Below are 17,656 nucleotides of genomic sequence, written 5' to 3' on the forward strand. Positions count from 1 at the left end.
AATCTTCTTGTTGATTATGTAAGTATGAGAAGGATCATTAAATTAGAGTTATTTGATGGTAGCTAATTAATAGAAGAAAAACGGATATAAGGAAAGTATATCTGTTTTTCTTCTTTAAATTTGTTATCATTTCTTCTTCTTCTTTTTTGGCTGAATAAAGATGCATTTTACTAAAGGAAGTAAAGGAAATTGAACTGGTTCAATACAAACAAGAACTAATCTGGATAATTGGGTTCCAGTAAAGGGGAAAAGTTCCAAAATAGAGTTATTTAACATCAAATAACTCTAATTATGATGATCTTTCTCAAACTTACATATATTGTTTTTTAATAACTTAGACACGCTGACATGTTATATAGTTTATTTGAGGATATTAATCTCACATTATAAATGATTACCCGTAGTTATCTTTTAGATGATTATATTTAAATTTATTGTATACGATTAGTGTAATAGAAGTTAAACTGTATATTTGACTCACTCCATTCTTCTCAGAGGGCACGAGTATATATACTCCACAAAAAGTATCCAGTACTCCTCTATGTATATTAATATCGATATATTAGTGCAGTTAGGTGTAAGTTGTTTTATAGGACATTCTAATGGATATTCTAATTTTGATCTCCTTACAAAATTATGAACGTCTTAATATCTCAATTCCATTGGCATATGAATAATGAAATCATGACTAAGAAATATTAATGAATTTCTTAAAATTAACCTTGATTAATTCAGCTTTATAATTTTCCTTTGTTGTGATCCGAGCACATCGTCGTTTAAAAAGAAAAGAATGAAACTCTTCAATTTCATTATTTCTTATCCACTGCAAATGCAAAGAAGATCAAAAGAGAAAGATGACTCTTGTTTGCTTTTACCGGTACCAAGTTAATTTCGAAATAATAATAATAATAATAATTTATTATTATTTCTTTTAATGAAAGCTAGTGTTTGGCGGGCCCTACCAGTATACTAACAGTCAATGAGTAAAAGCACTCAAAAGGGTAGAGCCTGCCTCATATTTTCGCAATCCTATCCTTGAAATCGCAATGAACACATCATTAATGGATGATAACTACTTTCTAATTCTGTAAATCTAATGGTCATTTCTTTGTTTACTTGCATTCTTAACTTTAAGTAACAAGATAAATACTGTATCAGCATCTCATACATGAAATCACACACCTAGCTATCAGATTTTGATGTTCAAATATGATCATATTAGAATGTCCGTACGTATTCGTTGAAAAAATAACTTGTCATCTCGTATTAGAGTTAGACCATTCTCTATTCTCAATTTACCAAATATTGGACACTCCTATTATATTGTTAAAGCTCTAAATCTCTTGCTCTAGGCATGCCGAGATTGTTAAAATATTCCACATTGATTAAAGTCATTGTTTTCCTTATATAATATGGAGTAAAAAGGTTCCACAATACAGAAATAAGCCGCTGCTTCCCTTATATAGTCTGGTGTTATTCTTATCTGACTCAAGGTTCATTTTGCTTCGCACAATATCGATGTGTACAGTACTCTTATGCTCTCTCCCTCGATCTCTTCTTCACACACACACATATATATCCTCATATGTATGCTCTAATGCCATGTACTCAATCTCTTCAAAATTTTGGTAGCCATATATAGGGGTGGCAAAATGGTTCAAAGAAAACAGTTAACCACCCATATTATCCACTAAAAAATGGGTTGGATAATGAACTTTTTAAAAACGAGTTAAATATGGATAAGAACCATATTATCCATTTAGAAAATGGATAACCAATGAGTAACCAATGGATATAATTTTTACATTTGTAAAGCCTCAAATTGAGGGTTCCTCAAGTTAGAGAGATTAAGAATTCTCCCAAAAGTGATCGAAGTCATGGATAATATGGGTAACTCATATTATCCGTTGGTTAACCCGATTTTTATCCGTATTAAATATAGGTCGGGTCGAATAATTGGTCCAACATAATTGGTCCATTTTACCATATCCGACCCAACCCGTCCTTTTGCCACTCCTAATTATAATTTATGGGTACCAAATTTGGACAGCAGCGACAGCTTTCTCTTTAGCATCGGTATCTATCTCGTGGTCCCATTTCTGGATAGTTGCATTTCGTACGGATCGGAGGAGGCTATCTTTGATAAAACGTACACTATGAGTGGGTCTTTAATCCTTCCCTAAAGTATTAAATTATTGTTATTATTTTTAAGGTACTAATATGTAGGAATCTTAGTAAACTAACTTGTCTCAATTTCAAACAAAAACTTAGAGCACAGGCTATGAAACTATTCGCTTGCCCCGTTTCACAAGTACACGAATTGAACCCTATGCCCATGACTGAGCAAGAAATCAATCCATGGCTTAAATACATATGTACAAATAAAAATTCAAGCTATATTAAACAAACTGGGATGTACTGCTACTATATATAATAATTATCCCTAAATTATTGCATTTATCTTCTGACACACACCATGAGCCCGGAATCAAAATGTGTTTTTTTTACTCAAACTACACAAATAGGTGGTAAAAAAAAAGTTACATTTTTATATATAGCGTCACAATATCTGGCGCTATACATTAACAGTAACGGAACCGTTAATGTATAGCGCCAGGTATTGTGGCGCTATACTGTAAAAGCTGACATGGTCAGGTATAGCGCCACAATACCTGGCGCTATACATTAACGGTTCCGTTACTGTTAATGTATAGCGTCAAGTATTGTGGCGCTATAACAGATTTTCCTGGCCCCACCAATAATTTCGGACTTCAATAATTCAAAAGCGTATAGTGCCAACGTTTTTGGCGCTATACATATAAAAAAAAAATCTGGCTAGCCATTTCCTATATAAAGAGGTTAGGATTGTATAGAAATTCATCCAAAAAAATTTGTTAACTCTTGTTGAAACTTTTATTGTTCTTAAATTCTCCAACAGTTTTTCATTATGTCTGACAAGCGTACAATAAGAGTTTCATTATATTGGGGGGTGAGGTTGTGATGGAGAATAATTCTGTGGGCTACAGTTTACCTGCTCAGTGTCATGTTAAATTGCCACTTACAATAGAGTACGATAATTGATATCGTTATTATGCAAAAAACTGAGTGTGAAGAAACGTTCAGTTATAGTTAAAGTAACCGGAAGATATCCGTATTCCGTCACTCCGCAAGGGGTTGTTTTTTACTCGGAGTTTAACATCGACGATGATGAAACTTTGAGTGATTTTTTGAGGACTCCGGACGAATGTCGGGAATTTCCTGTAATCACAATGTTGGAGATGTACGTGAAGGTCGAAGACGTTCCCAAAAACGAGGTTGTGCGTAGCAGAGATAACCCTCAGTTATCGGGTGGTTATTCTGTAGCAGTTTTTGCCGGACAAGTTCCGGATGAAAGAGTTTTCATTGATTTAAACTTATCACTGGCGGCGAATGAGCAACGAGAAAATAATTTATACCATGCTTTCCATAATTCACAAGACGAGTGGTAAGCTTTAATTTATATTTGTGTTAATTATGTATATTTTTGGCATACTTGAATTTGTATTAACGCTCATATATTTAATAGGGGGTACCGGCCGGATATGAATTTTACAAGTGGCCCATCCGGTAGTCATCACCTAATTGAAAACGTCCATCATGGAATTTCATCACATTACGACTTGTAAGTGAAGTGATATAAAACCATATGGATATCATTTATTAATTCAGTAGCTTATATTTTTGTTGGTTGTGCAGTGAAAACGAGCAAGTTGAACCACCTGTACTCACTCAATTGACGAAAAACGACGTATTACATCGGAATCTGGCAGATGCACAGAGTGAGGAACAGAACAGTGATTACGATAACAATGCCGATGAATCCGGAGACGAGACACCCTTTTTCGTGAGGATGGTGATGAACAGGATAAGGAGGAAGGACCTGATTTGAAGAGAGACCCACCTAGACGAAGAGTGTACGAGTTCGAAGTGTCGTTTCATTCAAGGGAGATTCCTTACATTGATAACTTGCCAACCGTGCCGGATGTGGAAGCTCTCACAAGGGATTTTGATGAAATCCGGACAGCAATGTGGGATGAGTCTAGACCAACGGTGCTTGCAAAGGGGATGCCTTTTCCTGATAAAGCACGCTTAAGCAGGGCTTGTAAAATGCACAACGTAAAAGAATGTCGTGAGATGCAGGTATGAGAGTCAAGTCCGATGGTATACAAGGTTGTTTGTCGCAGGTGGTTTTGGCTATGTAATTGGATGTTGCGTGCGACCAAGAAGAAGACAGGTATGTGGAAAGTGGGTAAATATATTCCCACCCACACATGCGAAATGGACACATTCAACGGTAATCACTTCAACTTGGATATTGACTTGATATCTCTTGTACTTATTCCGCACCTCGAAGCATCCATAAGGTATACAATCAAAGAGTGCATTACATCAGTCCACCAGGAATATGGCCATACCATTACGAAAAGAAAGGCATTTCTCGGTTGTCACCTGTAGAAGCAGCAGAAAGCCACAAACGTCTCTCTGTGTGCCGATGCAATCCCGACACATATACCTGTACAGGTATGAGATGATAGCACCACCCCAGCTGTAGATGGTTGTATCCTCGAACCGGGCAATATGATGCAAAAAACGGAGGCTCACTAGGTTTCCCGAAGTGTTCGGGAACAAAACCCCCCCAAATAGAAGAAGCAACAGCAACCTCGTATATCGCTGTACATCCACCTCCGCTGACTCGTCGGTGATAGTATGGTGGATCTGCACCAGGTGGTCTCTAATGAGGACCAACTGTATACGATTGGACCCAGACGCTACCTCCTCGTCCTCCGGCATGAAACCCATGAGCATGTGCAGCATATCCCAATATGCCTGCCGCGAATAATATCTCATGGTCGCAGGCAGTAAAACTGGCAAGCCATCAGCGGACAAGCCATATAAAATCTCAGCGTCCTGCAGTGTGATGGTGGCCTCGCCGATTGGCAAATGGAAAGTGTGCGTCTTCGGTCGCTAGTGCTCAATCAAGGCCGTGATCAAAGCATAGTCGAGCTGTATCCGACCAATCCTAATAATCCTATATAATCTCATTTCCTCCAGGTAATGGACCACGCGGGGATGTAGAACGCGGGGAGGACTCAAAAACTCCACAATAGATCCACTCTCCTAGCCCGGAAAGTCTGCGTAAGCAACTGTCCATCCCATATATACTCGGATCTATGCTGGGGCTGTAGGGCTAATAGATCCAACGTCCGAGGGCCGGGATGTATAGTCGCGTCCATGTCGTCAACTGTAAACTATCATTAAACTATCATTAATAATTATGTGTTTTTTATTATAATTTAAATTCATATTTTTTAATAACTTAATTGTACAAATTATATATATATATATATATATATATATATATATATATATATATATATTATGTGTGTGTGTGTGTGTGTGTGTTTTTATTATAATTTAAATTATTATTTTTAATAACTTAATTGTACAAATTATATATATATATATATATATATATGTGTGTGTGTGTGTGTGTGTGTGTGTGTGTGTGTTTATTATAATTTAAATTATTATTTTTTAATAACTTAATTGTACAAATTATATATATATATATATATAAAATATCATTAATAATTATGTATTTTTATTATAATTTAAATTCATATTTTTTAATAACTTAATTGTACAAATTACTAATTATGTGTGTTGATACAATTATTAACTTAATTGTACAAAGTTTGCATTTTCAAATACCAATATAAGATACTTAAATAAAAAGAATTCTAAGCTAAAATACTATACATTACTACGCTACAAGGCTCTAAATTTTACTACGCTATAAGGGTCTACGTTTTACTAGCTAAAAAGGTCTGGATTTTACTATGCTAAAAATAATCTAAACTAAGCATAAACAACAAATAAATTTAATTGCAAATAAAATACAAAACGGAATAAAAAACATATATATAAATCAGGATATTAACAAACAAATTTATTTTACTAATTTATATTTTATTAGAAAACACTAATATTAAATTCGGATAAATTTAACATGCTAGTTTCGGAAAAAAAAAACACAAACCGAAATAGAACACATACAAATCAAATAATATACATTATTATAAATGTTTCAACTTAAAATAAATCGAAATACCTCGATTTAGAATTTTAGCAAAGCAAAAAGATTGAAATTTTGACTCCGGAATTGTGAATCAACAATAGCACGAAACTCTACTCGAATGTGGGACTCTTTTTCTTCGAGTTTTATGTGTCGGGGAGACCCAAAAAAAAAATTTTAAAAAAAAATGGCAGAAACGGGGGGGGGACCAAGAAGTGGGGAAGAGTTTTAAAAAAATGGGGGATGGATGGAATCGGAGAAGAAGACGGAGGGGTATAAAAAATCTATGTATAGCGCCACAATACCTGGCGCTATATATTAATGCGCTATGTATAGCGCCAGGTATTGTGGCGCTATACCTGGTCATGTCAGCTTTTACAGTATAGCGCCACAATACCTGACGCTATACATTAACGGTTCCGTTACTGTTAATGTATAGCGCCAGGTATTATGGCGCTATATATAAAAATGTAATTTTTTTTTACCACCTATTTGTGTAGTTTGAGTAAAAAAAACCACATTTTGGTTCCAGACTCTATCTTCTGGCCCGTTCTTTTTTTAAAATCTTCTACCTTTACATCTTTTTTTCCTACTATTCTTTAACGTTATGTCTCTTCATTCTTTTTTCATGTGTCCGATTATGTAGCTCTCGTTTGGCCATAGATTGTTTCTTCATTTTTAATTTTTTTTTAAAAATATTGTTTATGAAATATGATCATGTTTTGGGGAAAAAAAATTAAAAAATTTCAAGTTCCACCAGAAATTGGTTTGGCAATTTTTGGGTGGAATTGTTTCTTCCACTCACAAAACTCGAAGTTTTTTTCAAATAAAATGCATGTCCAAGCACAACTTTAATTTTCAAAAAATATTTTTAAATACAACTTCAAAAACTCTTTTTTCAAGTTTCAATAGCCTAGAGTCGAAATTCATTCCAGAGTCATCGTCTTCATTTATAATAGGAATTATAATAAATATACCAAATGTGAATAAATAATAGTATAAATCTACTGAATTCTAATTCAAATTTACATATATAAAAAGTGAATTGGAAGCTACTACTAATAACAGGGGTACAATGTAGACGACTTTGGGAATTTAAGTGGGGACACAAATTTTTGTTGGAATTTGAATTACTCTTAACTTCTCTATGATATTAAGTACTCCAGTGCTATGTATTTTCATGTTTACTGTTTTTGTTGGAATTCGAGAAATGAACGATCAAGAGAACAAATAAAATTGTACTTGTATTATTTTATCAATAAAATTATGTTTCTTCATATTTATATTGTGATTGCAATTTATTTTTGTATCACAAATAAATTGTTGGAAGCATATAGCACAGAAGAAATAATGATTGGTTAACAAGTTAGGTGGTATCAAATTCAAAGTGTCTATTTTGCTGAAAATGTGAAAATGATGTAACCATGCATCAACCATTATAGCAACCAAATTATGGAAATAATTAGTCTGAAATATTTTTATTTCAAAATACTGACAACGGTATAAAAAGATAATGACTACTGGGGTACTATTATTTTTTTTTCTGCAAAATTATATATAAGAAAATCTTTAGGTTCCATTAAGTTGATTCACTTCATTACTGTTAGAAAATTTTATTAATCACCTCTCAAGTTCCTGTGAATGGTCATATAATTATGATTTTTTTTTTTGCTAAAGTTATATAACTTAATTTTCTGACATAAAAATCATATAAAATTTTCATTAACTCATACAAAAATCAGGCTGGAAGACAAGCGCCATCCTATGAGGCAAATTCGTTCCCCCAAAGTGGATGATTGCTCCTCTTTGACAATCTATCCTGGTAGAGCCCTTTTCGACGGTTTTAGAGAAGGAAAATCCTTTTCTAGACTGACCAGTACAATCCGCACATGTGCTTTTGACCTTGACCCCGTCTTTTCTAGTACGCACCTGGCGGAACCGAAAAATATAACTTTTCAATAGTATTTTCTTATCCCACGGTTTTTATTTTTTATTTTCAGTCTAATAATAATCCAATTAAAGTAGGAATGACCCAAACCAGCCCAACCCAAAATCCGTATATAAAAATTTAAATAATACTAAAAATAAATCCGTCAAAACACGATACATCTATCTTTTATTTTATTTTCAAGATTTATTTAAAGTGACAACATTTTTGTTCAAGTGCTCTCTAATTATACCTTCTTCTTCTTCTTTGTTTTTGTTAGAATCTCAGGCATTCTGAACAAAAACAATTGTGGGGAAAGGATTCACTTTTATTATTATTTTGGTTATGCATATAGGTATTGGGTAGGTTGAGTTGGGCCATTTCTATTTTAAGGGAAAAATACAAAATTAACCTAAACTGAAACGAAGTGCATTCGCTAAAAAATAGAATATATATATATATATATATATACACACACATACTAAGATATGTATTTCTCCTATTTTAATTGGGTTATTATTTATTAAACTGAAATAAAAAAAATAAAAAATCATAAGATTAGAAAATACTATTGAAAAGTTATATTTTCTCAGTTACTATGATTTTTGTGTGAATTATTGAAAGTTTTATAATTTTTGTGTGAGAAAAAATAAAATTATATGACTTTGATTAAAAAGAGTCATAATTATATGATCACTTATGAAATTTACTCCATATTCCATATTCATCTACAAATTAGCATGCATGGCTTTTTTAAGATGGAACTTACGAAAGCTTAGGGTGTGTTTGGTATGAAGAAAAATGTTTCCATGGAAACCCCCTCTCCCCCCCCCCTCCCCAAATACCCAATGTTTTCAGAACTCTATTTTCTTCAACAATTTAATTATTCTTCTAAAAATTCACACAAACTCAAAGGAATTAATGTGATGCTTTACCTTTTTACGCAAAATAACGTTGAAATTTATGCTTCATAACTATAAAGAAAATACTCTTTTTTTGGTTGAAAAAGAAAGTACTCTTTCTACAACATGAAAATAAAGTAATCATTTTATTGAAATAAAATAAAATACTTTTTCTACATCATGAAAAAAAAATACTTTGTTTGTTAAAATGAAAGAAAATACTTTTTCTACATCATGAAAAGAAAATACTCATTTCGTTGAAATGAAAGAAAATACTTTTCTACATCATGAAAAAAAGTATTTTTTGTTAAAATGAAAAAAACATCTATCTATAACATGAAAAGAAAGTACTATTAATAATATTCTTATTTAGGGTGGGTGGGGGTGAGGGTGAAGGAAGAAGTATAAGGTAGAGGGTAGGGTGGGTGGGTGCGGGGGTGGGGTGGGTAGGTGGGGGGTGGGGGTGGGTTAGTGAGGATGGAGAATAGGGTGGGCAAGATTGAAAAAGAGTTTTGAAAAATGTGTTCCCTTTTCTTGATAGGAAAAACATTTTCCTCCGATTAGAGGAAAATGAGTTCATGAGAAAAATATTTTTCAAAATATTTAAGTCAACCAAACATGAGAAAATTGAAAACTCTCGTACCAAACACACCTTTAGTGTTATATAACTTAGAAATCGTCCTAGCATTCAGTTGTTGTTAGAGTCAAACATGCACGATTGCATGCCATTACGCAATTAATTTTTGGTTTTAATTTCAAATAAGATAGTATATATCCTATCCTTGATTGGCTAATTGCAAGAAGAGCTATAAGAGAGCTTATTCATGCTTTACCAAATAAGGACATGTTAGAATCCGCCGGTATGAAATAATTTGACGTTTACCAAAATTTAATAATTTAGGTCAGATTAATAAGTTTACGACGAACAAACTTTGAAGAAGTGACTCAATGCATTAAAGACAAGGAATACATCCCTATAATTGAGGTTGGACCATGCTATATACCATGTCTTCTTTTTTTTCTTTTCTGCTGCGGTATAGCTCAGATATTAATCACAGACACATCGTTGGTTTGCTTTGAATGTAATAATAAAACACGAAATTAATATGTTGTACTCGAAGCTCTCGAAATATTAGATTTCCATATCTTAATATGGTACCTGCTATAAAAGCGTATTTACATAGAGAGCTTACTATCATTATTGTTTCGTATCATGCATTATCACAAAGGAATTTTACACTGAAACAAATAACGGAAAATAATAATGCAACTGAAAAAGAATGAAGATTTATTAACCATTTACACGAAGATTTATTGATAAAAAGATAAAAATTCGCCTTTATACAGGGCAAAAGTTAAGTGACTAGAATTAGGTCACTACAACTTAAGCCGGAGTATTATTTATGAGTTTACGTGAACACAATAGTTTTTTGTTCGTATCTCTTATATATATTGAGAAATATACTAAATATCTATAAATATTTAACTGAAAACTCATTTATTATTACATATTAATCTGAGATCGATGTACGCAAGAACTCATAAATTTCAAATTTTAATCTGCCTCAAACTTAAGCTATTGTTTAAATTCGAATAATGAGTGACTAGATCGTAACACAAACAACATGTATGAGTTCGAATACCTATTGTATTGGTCAAAATTTGACCGCTGCAGTTAAACCGACCAACATCCATGCCAGGCGGCAAGACAACAAAAGACGACATGGCCTACTCTACATCCGGCACTCTCGATACTTGTCGAGCCAGGAGAAACAACATCTAGAGGACGACTAAGGCAGACTTGGTGTGAGAGAGCGTCGGACCAAGTAAACAGCAAAGGTCCCTTGACTATATATAGTAAGGGAAAAACCTTCGATGGGCGGTGTGAGCACGTGATTTTTGATTCACGGAAACTACTCCAAAAGAAATCGAAAAATAAATAAAACAAGTTGCCTTCGGGTACAATTTTGAGAATTTGCATGACATTTTGATAATTGTTCTGTCCGTAAATGCTCGCCTTGCTATAGTTAAAAATACAAAAATACATGTTGCATTGCATTTAGGAATAAATGGTACATTTAGGAATTAATTAACCATAATTGGTTTTAAAAGCGAAAATCACAAAAATATGCATTTTTATTCTATTTGTTGTCATGGTAATTTTATTAAATGTTTTAATTCGTGTGTTAATTGTTGTTAGGTGTTAATTAATATTTGTGTAGTTTAATTTTGGTTTTTAGGAATTTTTGTTTAATTATAAGGAAAGAAGATACCGGATTTGGGCCAAAAATTCAATTAAAAATCGGGCCCAAACCAACCCCACGACCCAGTCCAAAACCAGGCCCTCCAGGCACGCCCCAAAACGACGCCGCATAGGGCGTTTGATCTGAGCCATTCATACATACTCATCCAACGGTCCACGCTCACGCCCGTAACCCGACCTGTTTACTCGGGTCAACCCAGCCCTTCATTAAAACTAAACGACCCCGTTTCTATACCAAACGACCCCGTCCTGTCCCTCACCAGTTGATCCAAGCCGTTGAGATCATCTAATCTAACGGCTCAAATCAATTGCCTCGTTCCGTATATAAGCTCTCCATCACACCCCACGCCCCCAAACCAAACCCCACCCTTCACCACTGTACACCATCGTCCCAAACACAAACCCAAGCCCCCGTTCCAAACCCTAGCCGCCCCCATACACTCTCACTATGAACCCGGCGGCAACGACGCCGGTGACCACCAAAGTAACACCCCTGATGCACCTCACCACCCTGAACACGGATCTGCTACCCCCTTGCTTCGAATCATCCCCCATCATCTCGAATCTTAATTTGAAGGTTCGAGCCCAACCCTGACCAACACCAACCCACCCCATTTTCACACCAGTCACCACCCTGGCCTCACTCGTGACCAAACCAAGCTTGGTTTGGTCCGAATCTACCCACAAATCCTCAAGCCCCAAATCGGACTGGTTCGAACCCTAGAACACAAGAACCTTGGAATCCAGCTAGTTTAACAGAGGGTTGGGGTCTAATAGACCTTAATTAAAGTGTTCTCGGTTGAGAACACCCCGATTAAAGTTTGTTCGACCTCAAAATGGGCAAATACGGTCAAAGCTGGGGTCGTCTGTGTTTAAGCTTTTCAGAGTGAGTTCCCTCTTTCTTTTCGATTTTTGTTTAAATGTTGTTTTAGTTTGTCAGCGTGTTTGATTAGTTTGTTTGGTATTTCTGATGTTTCTTTCCAATTTGTTCTCCGTCTTCGCAAGACCTTTTATTTGGTCGATTGTTCTTCTGTTTATGTTTGAATACGTATGATAAGATGCATATTCAATTTGATTAACATAGTTGAACAGATAATTCATATGGGTTCCCTATGTCGTGCAAAATTGTTGAAGGCAGTTGATGCCCTATTCGTTTGTTTGTTTGATCGACTAATTGTTCTATGTTATAATTAGTGCAGTCGATTAGATAAATGTCGTCGATTAGTTTTATAGGACTGAATGTGCAAATATTCTGATTCATATGACTTTTTATGATGGATCGAATCATTGTCGTTTAGCGGATTGTTTGACATTATCTGTGAATGGTTTGTAACTGCAGTGCAATAACTGAACTCAGTTTAGGGCAGCTTTGAATTTGAACTTTCAAGAGTTCAAAATGTCCTACTGCTGCAGTAATACAGTAATAATCAGGGTTTAGCAGGGTTAGTTTGGGGGTTTGAAAAGATCTGAAATGTTTAGTTTAAGTTGGGCTGATAATAGGGTACTGAAATAGGTTTAAACTAATGCAATAGTGGGGAACAAGATTAAATGGCATGGGGGAGGTTAATTAAAATAAGTTAAACACCCATAATTTTGATTAAAAAAGAGAAAAGCATGCGGTATGAGGAGTCTGTCAGGAATATCATAGGCATATTTGTTTAGTTTAAGGGGGTATGGGCAGAGGGGAAAGGCAGCCTTGGGGCTTGCCATTTCTGGCTTATAAATAGGCTGGACAGTTTTAGAAGAAGGGGAGGTTTTTTTTTTGAGTGCCAAGAGATAAAAAAAAGAAGAAGCCAAAAACAAGGCTGGACTTTCCAAAACTTGAATAGGTCAGCCTAAATTCAGAGTAATAGAGAGTTAGGAGGGTGCTGGATTTTTGAACATAACAAATCAGAGGCTATTGTTTTCTGCATCTGTTTCCTTCTTTGCTTAGCCTGTAATTGTTGGGACACTGCTGAGTTTTCAGCTTAGTTTTCTTGGTTTCCCAGCTGGTACAACACTATTTCATTTGAGTGTTTTGGGTTTTCTGAGTTCACTGGACTTCTGTTTGGCTTAAATCTATTGCTGGTCTCTCCTACTGGGTTTTGTTGGATTTCGTTTTGCTGGGTTTGCTGTTGGAAACTAAAAACCTGACTGCTAGGGTTGTGTTGCTGTTTTCTATTGCTGTTTTATGTTGCTGTGTATGCTACTGCTTCCACTGATCACTCCTCTTCTTCTTTTGCTTTTCTCAATACCAGGTACACCACTGATACACTGTCAATGTGAGCTGAAAGTTGAAACATGAATACAAAAAGGAAGAGTTGAAGTTGTTTTATTTTTATACGTAGTCTGTATATTGAACATTAAGTTGTGTATAATAGTCCGCATCTTCTATTAGGATAATGAAGGTAGTCATCATGTATAACTAAACGTCATGTATGACAACTTAATATCATACTGTGTATATAGGCTGGTAGATAAAAAGGGGTGATAGTGTAGTAAGCAATATCTTGAATTTTAGCTATGTTTGTTGGTTAGCATATCTTCTAACGCATGTTAAGTGTTGAACTATCCATTGCTAGTTAATCTCATTTCATTTAGTAGACTGCCTCGTCATAAATTGCCACAATACCGTTAGAATAAAATAACACTGGTTCCCATTTCAGCCTTATAAATGCTGGGCCTAAGTCAAATAAATTAAACAGGCCCTCATCGAAAAAGGAATGGCCCAGGTCCAGTCCACATAGTGTGCGCTGGGCCTGGGCCCATAACTGCCAAATGGACTGCTCGAATCACGTCCCTCTTTCAACAAAACACGTTCGAAACTTAACTATAATAACTCATAGGTATGTAAATAAGTTAGGACCTTTTCATTTATTTTAGATGCAAACAAAAATAGAAAACGTAGCCGCTATAGGACGACCTTTTAAATAAAAATGAGACGAGCCTCGCCAAATAAAAATACAAAATTGCGGGGCCCTCAGTAAATATTTGCTTTAAAATTACTTAGACTTCGGGATGGACCGTTTAGCAAAATTCCACGGCCCTACCCAAAGTAAATGATACGCTAGCCACTTTAGGCACGCCTTTAATAAATTTATCTTCTTAAACTCGGGTGCACATTTATGTGACCCGAATCCAAATCTCAACGGAGTCAAAGTGTGTCGACGACCACGAGTACATTGATTGTGACGCAGTTCGAGATACATTTTCACAACGTTGCAATTCCCTGTAAGATAATAATAATAATAATAATAATAATAATAATAATAATAATAATAATAATAATAATAATAATAATAATAATAATAATAATAATAATAATAATAATAATAATAATAATAATAATAATGAAAGCAATAAAGAGTTGAAATCTGCACATAAGTTCATATTTGTATAAAATCAGATAATCAAGCCGAATGTGACAGTTGAGCGACCGTGCTAGAACCACGGAACTCGGGAATGCCTAACACCTTCTCCCGGGTTAACAAAATTCCTTATCCGGATTTCTGGTGCGCAGACATGTTAAATAGGGTCATTCTATTCCTCGATTCGGGATTAAATTGGTGACTTGGGACACCCTAAATCTCCCAAGTGGCGACTCTGAAATAAATAAACAAATCCCGTTTCGATTGTCCTTTAATTGAAAAAAATCCTTCACCCTCGCGAGGGCAAAAAAGGAGGTGTGACAGCTCTGGCGACTCTGCTGGGGATGATATGTCCCAGAACCACTGGTTCAGGGTTAGAAATCGAGCTAAGAATAAATTGTTATGTTCAGCTTTATCTGATATTTTTATGAGATATGTGCTTCATGTGCAAAATAATATGTGTTACCGCTTTGATATTATTTGACCGTATATATAAATTGCGCCGAAACCCTTCTCTTCTTACCTTCGGGGATGCGATTCACTGGTTTGAGACTCCCTATTCTGTTAGTGTCATGTCCAAGTAGAAAGAGGCTCGGATAAGTTACAAAGCCGGACGACCCCACGGGTCCCCGGTACGTAGCCCCCTCCTCGACTCGAGTTGTCCACTCGGGTAAGCCAGGTCTAGAACAAAGCCCAGTGTGAAACTTAGTAAAACATGACTTCATGCCGGATCTCTAGTAGGAAAACGCTTATTTGCATCACGTTGCATCTGACTTAGGGGGCTCAACACAAGGGTTGGGCCCATCTAGGAATAGCAACCTGGAACAAAAAGACCATCTTATGGCATCTTGTCTATTGGCGCATTTAATTTGCTTCGAATTTGCATGTGGACCGGTGGGTGATAACGGGAATTTTGAAAAATTAAGAGCTGCTCATTTGAGAAAAACCAATGTCCAAATAATTTTGATTTTTGAGGAAAGAGAATTGGATCCGTGATTTAGCTAATTTTTCTTACCCGAACTACGTCGGTTTGATTCTCACCGGATGTGGGATACGTAGGCAACCCTTATCGGGTCCAACTTCCTATTTTTGCAAATAATAATATAATATATATATATATATATATATATATATATATATATATATATATATATATATATATATATACATATATTATTTCTTTCATAAAAGAGTCGGGTGAGGCCATTTTGCGGAAATAGCCGAATGTTCCCGAAAGGGACGTCGGAAGGCTGTCTTTGCACAAACGGCCGCCTTTGGCCATTTTCCTTACCTTTTGGCCGGTTAAAATCCCACTGCCTCAAAATCTTCACCCCTGAAGAGCTGAAAGGTCATATTGGGAAAGTCAGTCTTGCTTTTCTCAAAATTAAGGAAAACAGAAAAATGGTTTTTGAGTCAAAATAAAGATGTTTGCTTTCGTCTAAAATCACCTTAATAAATGTGCAGAATGAGCACGAGTAAGAGTTCATCTGAGGCCATTATAAACAGAGTCCCTTTGGGCTTACGCATGTGGTGGAACGACTTGGAAGAATCAGGGCGAGATACAGTCAAAATATTCTTAGGAAATTTGGTCGGATTGCTGGACATCGATCCGCGAGGGGACATTATAAGGGCTTTAATTTCATTTTGGGACTCGGCACACAATGTATTTCATTTCTCGTACTTTGAGCTCACCCCGATGCTAGAGGAGCTGGCATGGTACATCGGATGTCCTAAAATCCCTATGAGAGAACAGTATCTCATTGCACCAAGGACTGTGACCATACACAGGTTCCTAGACACCGTAAAGATCCACAGAACGGTACACAACCCAGAGTTGTCACAAGGGTTTTGTAGTTTGGCATTTTTGTACGACAGGTACGGTCATCTTGGAGGGTTCAACAATCCCGAGAGTAAGATCTGCAGTGGGGAAAGCCGGTTGAAATGGGAGAGGCATAGGTGTATTGCTTTTATGATAGCCTTTCTGGGTTTTCTGGTGTTCCCTAGAAAGGATGGGAAAATTAACATACAAATCGCTGGGGTCGTCAGCACTTTGCTCAAGCAAGACAACAGCACTCTGGCACCAATGATAATAGCAGACATTTTCCGCGCACTCACTGTTTGCAAAACCGGAGGAGGTTTCTTTGAGGGATGTAATATACTACTGCAAATGTGGATGATAGAGCATTTATGTCATCACCCTCAGTTTCTGAAATATGGGTCATCACAAAAGACTTGTATAGAAGAGTTTCCCACCAGGGTCGACGGGTTCAGCCTGCCAGAAGGGGTCGCCGAATGGGTCACGTTGCTGCTCTCTGTTTCGGCAAACCAGATAGAATGGGCATTTGAGTGGCTACCCATAGATGAGGTCATACACATGTCAGTCGTCGAGTCTCATTTATTGTTGATGGGTCTCCAAAGTATCCAGCCTTATGCGCCCAACAGAGTATTGAGGCAGTTGGGGCGATGTCACATAATCCCGAAGGAAGAGGATCTCAGTAGCCAGGTGGTCGAAATCGGGCCTAGGGGGCAGTTCCCTGAAGCAGTCGTTCGGAGAATCTGGAATGAATGTCAAACCCTGAAAGGAGATACGTGTGTACAAGATCGGGCCAAGGGCTAAGTGTCGCCAAAATACCTCACGTGGTACAGAAGAGAGCTTGAGCACCAGAGACCAACTAAGAGAGCTCACGTCCAAGACTTTGCAGAATCGTCGCATGCACAGTGGGGCTGGTTAAGGAGGGAGGAAGGCTACCGGGATGAAATCGAGAAGCTAAAGCAACAAGTTGAAAGGCTTATATTTGAGAACAACGTGCAAGTCGCCTCCGAGCGGGGTGAAAAGAACAAATTAGCCAAAGAAAACCAGACACTGAAAGCCCGCATTCGCCAAGTCAGTAAGAGTAACAGCGACCGGCAGAAACGTCGCTCCGACGAAAGATTGATAGCAGAGTTGAGAGATCAAGTCAGCAAAAGCCTAGAAGAATTAGAAAGATCGAAAGCTTGCATAGAAAGAATAAAGGTCAGATGGGCAAAAGGTACAATGGCCCGGAGGAAGCGTCTGCAACAAGTCATAAGGGATTCTGAAATGAGCATCGGGATATTAAGGAA

This window comes from Nicotiana tabacum, chromosome 3, assembly GCF_000715075.1.
Source record: "Nicotiana tabacum cultivar K326 chromosome 3, ASM71507v2, whole genome shotgun sequence".
Classification (NCBI taxonomy): Eukaryota; Viridiplantae; Streptophyta; class Magnoliopsida; order Solanales; family Solanaceae; genus Nicotiana; species Nicotiana tabacum.